The sequence below is a fragment of the Rousettus aegyptiacus genome, unplaced genomic scaffold, assembly GCF_014176215.1.
Source record: "Rousettus aegyptiacus isolate mRouAeg1 unplaced genomic scaffold, mRouAeg1.p scaffold_m13_p_6, whole genome shotgun sequence".
NCBI lineage: Eukaryota > Metazoa > Chordata > Mammalia > Chiroptera > Pteropodidae > Rousettus > Rousettus aegyptiacus.
The window spans coordinates 108,139,249-108,147,423 of NW_023416309.1; the positions used below are offsets into that span (position 1 = coordinate 108,139,249).

The 8,175-nt window shown below is 37.1% G+C and overlaps 1 pseudogene; it reads right to left on the reverse strand.

Moving 5' to 3' along the window:
* Positions 1 to 7,207: 7,207 nt before the first annotated feature.
* On the reverse strand, positions 7,208 to 7,326 carry LOC118604292 (annotated as a pseudogene).
* Positions 7,327 to 8,175: the final 849 nt, after the last annotated feature.

The following is an 8,175-nucleotide window of genomic DNA, read 5'->3' on the forward strand; positions in this document are numbered from 1 at the left end:
CTTGGGAACACTTAATTTCTTTGGGGAAAAGTTTCAGTATATTGTAAAAGAATTAACTTCACACACTATATATGTCAGTATAACGTATTTTTGAAAAACATGACAATGAATATGAAATTAAAAAAAATACAATTAGAAACTAATTTTCTTAGTATGTTTTACTTTCTACCTAAAACAAAGAATTATGAAATAAACGATCCTTAATAACGACCACACAATCTGAGGTTTTGTATTTTTCTTCTTTGTTAACCCTGGATCCTGTTATTGAAATGGAAAGTTAAGCTGACGTTTTTGCAAAGTTTTTTTTTCTTTCTTTTTTTTTCTTTTTTATAGTCTAAAGGTTAATGAGCTGTGGTGTGGTTTAATGCTGCGTGTGCTAAGCTAGCACCTAATATGTTAAGTTGGGCGTGATTCAAGCCTTCCAAGAAAAGTGGTCTCCACGTGATGATTGTGGGGGGTGGGGGACGGGAGGGGGACAAAAGGGAAGAAGCCTGTACCATTGTGCTTGTCTTACTGCTTAAGAAAGGTGGCCCTGGTCAGCGTGCGTGCTGTTGGGGACTTTATACACAAGCTGTTCTCAGGGGGAACATAAATATCCCACATTCCATTTCGAGAGGTGCTGGGTTATAGGTTATTGACCAGTTTAGGGATTTATAGCCGGAGTCAGTAATTATTAAGGAAAAATGGCTTGACAATTTTATTATAGTGGAGGCCTGCTGGAAAAGTTAAATATAGGTTTACCTAGGAACCAGCTTGATCTTAGTAATAATAGGTAAGTTTGTGTGAGTGTGTGTATGTGTGTGTAGTTGTATTCATATACTTTAGTATAGACTATGCCTTCGTTTTCATAGAGAAGTATTATAATATTAATCGTACACATGTATCACATGAATAAGTATACTACATAGTGTTTTATAACAATATATAACCAAAATGTTGAGAAATAAATCTTCCGAATAATCAAAATACTAATTCGTTTCATATTCCAGAGTAAGGGAAGAAGCAAAGGAAAGGAACAGCTTTGGGAAACAAGCTACTATGTACTAGTAGGTTTCCAATCCTACCACCTCCCCACCCAAAACGTATACCCGCGCAATTGTTAAGCCTTAAAATCTGAACTAATTAATCACTTAAAATTTGTTTAAATCTACAAGCTTTTTTAAGAAGTAAGATTAGAGATTTAATTTCCACCTCGATTCTTTCTGATGCTTAATCCCTAAATAGCTCATAGATCAAGATTTGGTTCTAAGAATTAATAGAATGTTTTTATACTGATATTGAATATCATAACCACTACCCTCACCCCAATTAAAAAAAAAAGTCAACAAGTATGTATGTTCTTCTTCTGGATGAGTTATATATAGGGTAATAGTTTTAATAGAAAGGCTGATACTCCCTTTTCTGATGCCCATAAATGGAACCAATAGAATAAAAATATAGAGAAGAGATTTTTCAGGCTTCTAAGCTAGGAGAGAGGGCCACATCCAAACCGTGTTCGCACAAGAAGAGGTTCAGGCTGTACCAAAGAACAAAAAGAGTTACAACCCTGTAGATACAGATTCAGGTAGCAACCCAAACTGCACTCCCGAGAGAACAAAGAAAAGCAAGGTTTATAAAGGCAAAAGCCACAAATTATAACTCTTTCATGCAAGTGAAGGATTGCAGGCTAGGATAAGAGGGATTGGTTACTAGCAAGATGCAAATGAAGGCGAGCACGGTCAAGTCCATATGCCCATGCAGCAGCTGCCATTCCAGAATGTTTATAACTCAAGCTAGAGAGGAGTTTAGCAACAGGTTAGCAACTTAACAGCAGCTCTGAGAACTGAGGCGCAAGATGTGCTTGGGGCCCACTTTCTCACTAGCCTCCCGGCTTTATTTGAAGTGAGTCTTTCAGAAATGCTTGTTCCATTTTCTGTTCTCCATCATCAACTGGATACTCCAAGGATGTCTGCAATGTGTAGGTTTTCATCTGCAAAGAAACCACCTGGAAGGGATCCTAGCAGAACTCCACTCTGCTCTCTATTCTCCTTCTCATCCTCACCCCAACACAGAGCAAGAAGAACTAGAAGTAGAAGCAGAGAGTGTCGTTGTCAGGAACAGACCTTTAGTAAAAATGTGGTTCAACCCAAAACTTAATTTCCAAGCATACAGTCACACTGAATTCAGCAGCCTAATACAATGAAACGTAAGTCACATTAAAAGCAGCCACCATTAGCTATTTATTATTTCTTGTCCATCTTTATTAAAATGCACTAACTTTTAAATTATGTCTTCAGCTGTGTACACAAAATGTTATTCAACAAAGCTAAGTGTTCACACATAAGCTAGAAACCACTGAACGGTCACTGAACAGTGTGCCATTTATTAAGCCATTGTCTTTCAGTGTGAAATCTACTTTTCTCTGATTTATTTTGTGGTGTGGGGTCAGGACTTTACTATCCATATTCCTGATTTGCCAGTGCCCTGTTAGGCAGTGACGATAAAGATAAACTGGAAGGCTAAAAGATGAAAAGGGACTTGCTTTCTCATCTGACTGTCCTCAAGTTGTTTCCTTGTCTTCCTAATCATCCACCTCACTCTAGCGTTGCTTCTTCAATCTGGCATAACTTTGTTGATGTTAATAGAGCTGTGATTTCTTAGTGCTCTCTTTGTGGTCTTTCCATTCGTCGATATCTAATTTTCAATTCTTTATTTTCTCTGTTTAAATCATTCATGCGACTTCTGTCTCCTATCTAAATGCTGACTGATAACAGAAATTGATATAAGGAATGATCCCAGGAAACAGATCAAAGACAGGACTGAGGGACTGATTCATTGTCTGTCTCCCCAATCTAAAATTACCCACCATGTTTTACATCTCTTTTTGAATTTTGAGTAAAATCTCACCCACTTTTCTTTTACCTTCAATGGGATACCTTGACACACTCATAATGTGTCAACCCAATGGATCTCTAAACTTTACGAAGGATGTGAACCCCTAAAATTCTGTCCTGTTTATTTTCCACTCTCTGATGATCATATTTGAAAGCATCTGAACTATTTGGTGCTATAGGTCAAATCAAGATAATCAAAAAAATCAAGATAATCAACTGCTAAAAGCTACAAACATGGGGAAAAATTATGACAGCATCCAGGGGAGGAAAAATGAAATAAAAAAAATATATATATAGGGAAGCAACAATTTGAAAGACTACAGATTTCTCATTGGAAAACAAAAATAGATGAAAAGCTAAAGAAAATTTATTTTATTCTTATTTCCTAAAATGGTGGGCCAATATATAGTATGGTGATGAAAGCTAGTTTTTTGAAAAACAAAGAAAACAAATAAAAAATCCCCTTTCAATAGAAAAATTGAAGTGTTTACTGTTCTTTGAGATCAGTACTTAGATGGAAATAAATACAGATAATGAAACACTATTTTTTTCAACTTAATGTAAAATCTTATCTCTGAAAGAAATCTGTAGACTTTTGTTTGTCCTGTCTAACACTGCATGAATCGATATTGCATATAACAGTTTAATATTCTCAATGTCCACCAAACCTTTAAAAGGGTTTTCTCTTAAATCTGTTGACTGTCGAAGAGGGACACTTTCCTATATAATTGTATTATATAATAGTTACTAATCAAGAAGTGGATATGTTTGCAAAGATCTGATAAATCACAAAAAGAATAAGAGATCCTAATAAATAAACTTGTGATGCAATTATGTTGTTTTTCAATATTCTTAGCATTTACTGTGTTAAAAGCAGCAGTTAACACCAAGAGGGGGGAAAACTAATCAAATATAAACAACTTAAAATATGGAACTCATGTTTTCTTTAAAGAACTCAACACTGGCATTGGAAAGAGCAGTCTGTTTTAAAGTGGCCTTGAACCTCATAACCACATGATATAAAAATCTCCTAATAATGCACTCAACTGGCAAAAGCTTCCTGCAATATTTCCCTCTACAGGGATGTAAACCAATCTCTTCTTCGTTGTCCAGACTGATATTTTTGTCTGATGAAAGGAACAGAGAATTGAAATAATTTCATCAGAGGAGAGTTTTCAAATATGTTTAGAAAGCAACAGGTCAATCTTTCATTTTTTAAAAATCTGTATCTGTAATTATTTCCTTAGGAAAACAAATCGCAAGCTGATGGGCACTAATATTGCAAGGAAACAGCAAAGGAAGGAGCATGCTTTTCAAAGTTTCCTAGCCATGGAGCTGCTGCCCGGTGCTTTTTGTCTCAATGGTTTCCTGAACGTAGGTAGAAAATACGACTCTCATAATATTACTTGATCCTCCTCTTTTCTTGGTCCTCTTTTAGGTTGGCCATTGGGGGAATCACCAGATGGGAAGAACCCTTTCAAGTCCATTACCCCTTTCCTATCCCTTCAACACCTTCTGACGTCCAGTGGGGGTTTCACAGGTTCTAATATTACTGTAATGACTTAGCAAGCTCTTTGAATTGTGTTCAGGAAGGGAATAGTATTCTCTTCCTAATTCTCCTAGGAATTCACCTTTCCTTCCTAAAAGTACAGACAAAAAGCCAAAATATTACCTTCAGTAAATTAAATAAAATAATCGTTATGGAGTTGAATGTTTTATTTTAAAGTCTGGGTTGGTAACAATGAAACTAGAGTGGGCAAGCAAGTCATCGACCAATATTGATTTACTAAGGTAACACATTGCCTAAAAGTCCTTGGTGCACAAGCATATAAATGTGGAGAAAATAAAATTAATAGCAGATACAAATGGTCCCAATTCTGACGGTAATCTGAAGTGGGGGCAGTCTTGTAGAACTGAGCCTTTACCTTGCAGGATCTGACACTAACACCAGGTAGATAGCGACGGAATTGAATTGAATGGTAGTATACCCAGCAGTGTTGGAGAATTGCTTGATGTGTGGATAATCCATACATCTGTTGTCAGAAATGAATTGTAGTATGAGAGTAAAGGAAACACAGTGAGTTTTTTATAGACACAGGAACACTGATATTATTTAAGAAACTTAATGGTGGCTGTCCTCTGTAAGGAGGTGGCTGTCCTCTGATATTGTTAAAGGAGAAGATATTGTTAAAGAATTTGGCTGGTGATGGCGATGGAGCTGATTGGATGTCAAAATAATAGAAGTGGGGAGTTGTTTTAATCATCAGAGGCAAGGTGGGTGCAATAGTTATTGTGAGTACAAAGTAAGAGTGACACCCATGTGGCTCTGTTTTATAGGCGGTTGTGCAGATGGGTACCACCATCTCCACAGGGATATAATAGATGGGCACTCAGAAAAGGTGTAGCTCAACCTTCGCAATAAAAAGTGAATGACAGATCATCAGAAAACTGAAGTCAGTCACAGTATCGAACTATCAGGATTCCTCGCCCAGTTTTTGGACCTGTCACTTTTCAGATCTGAAAACCACCGACTGAAGAAGAGTCAGGATTCCCACGAGGGACACTACGACCCAAGGTCAAATGTATTATCAAACATTTCAAGCATTTCTGGACAAAAATACCCAGTAACCTGAAGCTACATCATGGTCCCCCATGGAGATGAAGTATTTTGGGGTCATATAATTAATAAAGTTCTTATAGAGGTCCACCTCACAGTGAATTCAAAATATCCATGGACCCATCCAGTACCTATGTCACAGCTCCCAAAGGCATCATCAAATAGACATATTTGATATTTGACAAATTATCTGCATTGCAGGACTTTTTTTGGCATGTATAAGAACATTTATTATTATGAGGGGGGCCAAGTGGGAAGCTTAGCTGAGATAGTAATTCCAAAACAATTTTGCATCTCAGGGAGGAAGATGAAAGAGATTAGCATTACCCTGAAGGACCTAAAAAGCTCCAAAAAAATCAAATGTTAAGATGACAATGACATGCCATTACTCAGCCAAATAATAACTCCTGTTTTGAGTGCTATTCCATTTATAGTATCTATGCTTGAGCAGATTAAAATGGACTCAGGTACATGAAATGCAGCCTTTGATCTGGTAAATGTGTTCTCTTTCATCCCCATGAGACAGAAAACTCAGAAACAGCTCAAATTCACATGGGATGAGTAACGGTAAATATGTCCAGTCTTGCCTCACAGGTATGTCAATTCTCTTGCCCTGTTTTATAACATAGTTTGAAGAGGACTGAATTCTCTGGACTCGCTTCAGAATATTATATTGATTCACTCAATGACATCATCTTGATTGGAGCAGATGTGCAAGAATTGGAAAGTTTGTTGGATCAGATGAACGAAGGCTGAACTTAGGTCACAAATATGTCAGCTCAGTTATGAGGGTGAAAGACAAAAACAGTTGGCCGCTGCACCGAAGGTCTATGAAGAATGGCCTGAAAGGCAGCATGGAGAGGAAATCCAATGGTAGAACTTCAGGCAATGAACCTTGTCATTCACCTTGTGAGGAAAAAGAAGTTACCTCTCAGCCAGAAGTGAATGGTTAGGCTGGCTAATCATGGATCTGGAAGAAGAAATAGTGAATAATTAGTGTACTGGATTCCCTCAAAATTCATGTCCTCCCAGACCCTCCTCAGAGTGTGACTTTATTTGGAAATATAGTCTTTGCAGATGTAATTAATTAAGGTGAGGTCATACTGAATTAGGGTGCGTCCTTCTCTGGTGACTAACTGTCCTCACAAGAAGAGGAGAGGACATGCAGAGAGATATATATAGAGAGAGAGGAGCCTATATGGTGACACGGAGGCTCGGAGGAAAGAATGCCACGTGACAACAGAGGCAGGTGTCAGGACAATACAATTACAAGCCAGGGAATGCCAAGGATTGACAGCAACGACCAGAATCCAATAGAGAGACACAAACCAGAGTCTTCCTCACAGCCTTCCAAAAGAACCAACTCTTTCAATACCTTGATTTCAGACTTTGGGCCTCTGGAGCTGTGAGAGAAAGAATTTCTGTGGTTTTAAGCCACCCAATTGGTGGCAATTTGTTCCTGCAGCCCCAGAAAACTAATAGAGTTGAGGACAAGAAAATCTGAAGAGGCATTCGGTAAGACTGATGGGAGAGAGCACGAAGTTTAAATACTTTGTATTTCATGTTAACACCTGCGACAGAGCATCCGAGCTACAAGGGGCCTTAAACAGCCAAAGGTGGGTCATTTGATATCAGCTAGCTTTGGTGACAATTAACTTTCACATCTCCATAACTAACTACTTTATTTATTGTTATATTATTATTATTATTATTTTTACACCTACAGCACCTGGTATTCCTAGGTGGTCTCCCATCCAGGTACTAACCAGGCCCGACCCTGCTTAGCTTCCGAGATCAGATGGGATTGGACGTGTTCAGATTGGCATGGCCATAGGCTATATTAATATTTTTATTGTTCTAGAATTAGATAACATAAGTGTTCACTTTAAGAAGTCAGTATGAAAATTGCGAGTGCAAAACAAACTTGACATAAAATATAAAAGCCTTTAGGAATTGTAATATATATTGTACTTTTATGCCACACACACACACACACACACACACACATGGATATGCTCAAATAAGATCTGGGGAATGAGGCAACATAGTGTAGATTTGAAGTTTTGAATGTTTTGCTTTGGGTTTGGCTTATGCACATTGTGTGTTATAAAAAATAATAACTTCAAATATATTTGTTGTCCGTTATTCACACAATCAGCCAAATGTCTGGAAGGCTTGTGGCTTGAGTCCAGTTTTATAACTGTTGTTTAGTATACTAAGTTTCAGATTAAAATTAGCTTCCTTTTCCTTCAAGTACAAGTATAGCGTTATGCTTACAAACATAGCATTATAGTTCTATAAGCACAAACAAACAAATAAATAAACATATAAATAAACATAATTTTAAAAACCATATTGAAGAATAAAGAAAGGACATGAGTAACATTTAAAGAAATCACTATGGCTACATAAGAAATTCCCTGATAGGATCAGGATTAAAGAAAATTTTAAAGGCTTTATGGTTGTAGAATAAATTAAGAAAATATTATGTGAGGAATGTAATGACCAAGTTCAGTATTTTCCTCTAAGGGAAATAGAAAGTTGTAAAGTCACATTAGCCCTGTGGAGCCTGGTCCCAAAGCAGTGTCACTGTTAAAAGAACACAGTCCAAGCAATCACAAGTAATTTCAAAATGTATAAATTCCACATGACAATTTCTTAAATCACCCATAATTAAGACCATAC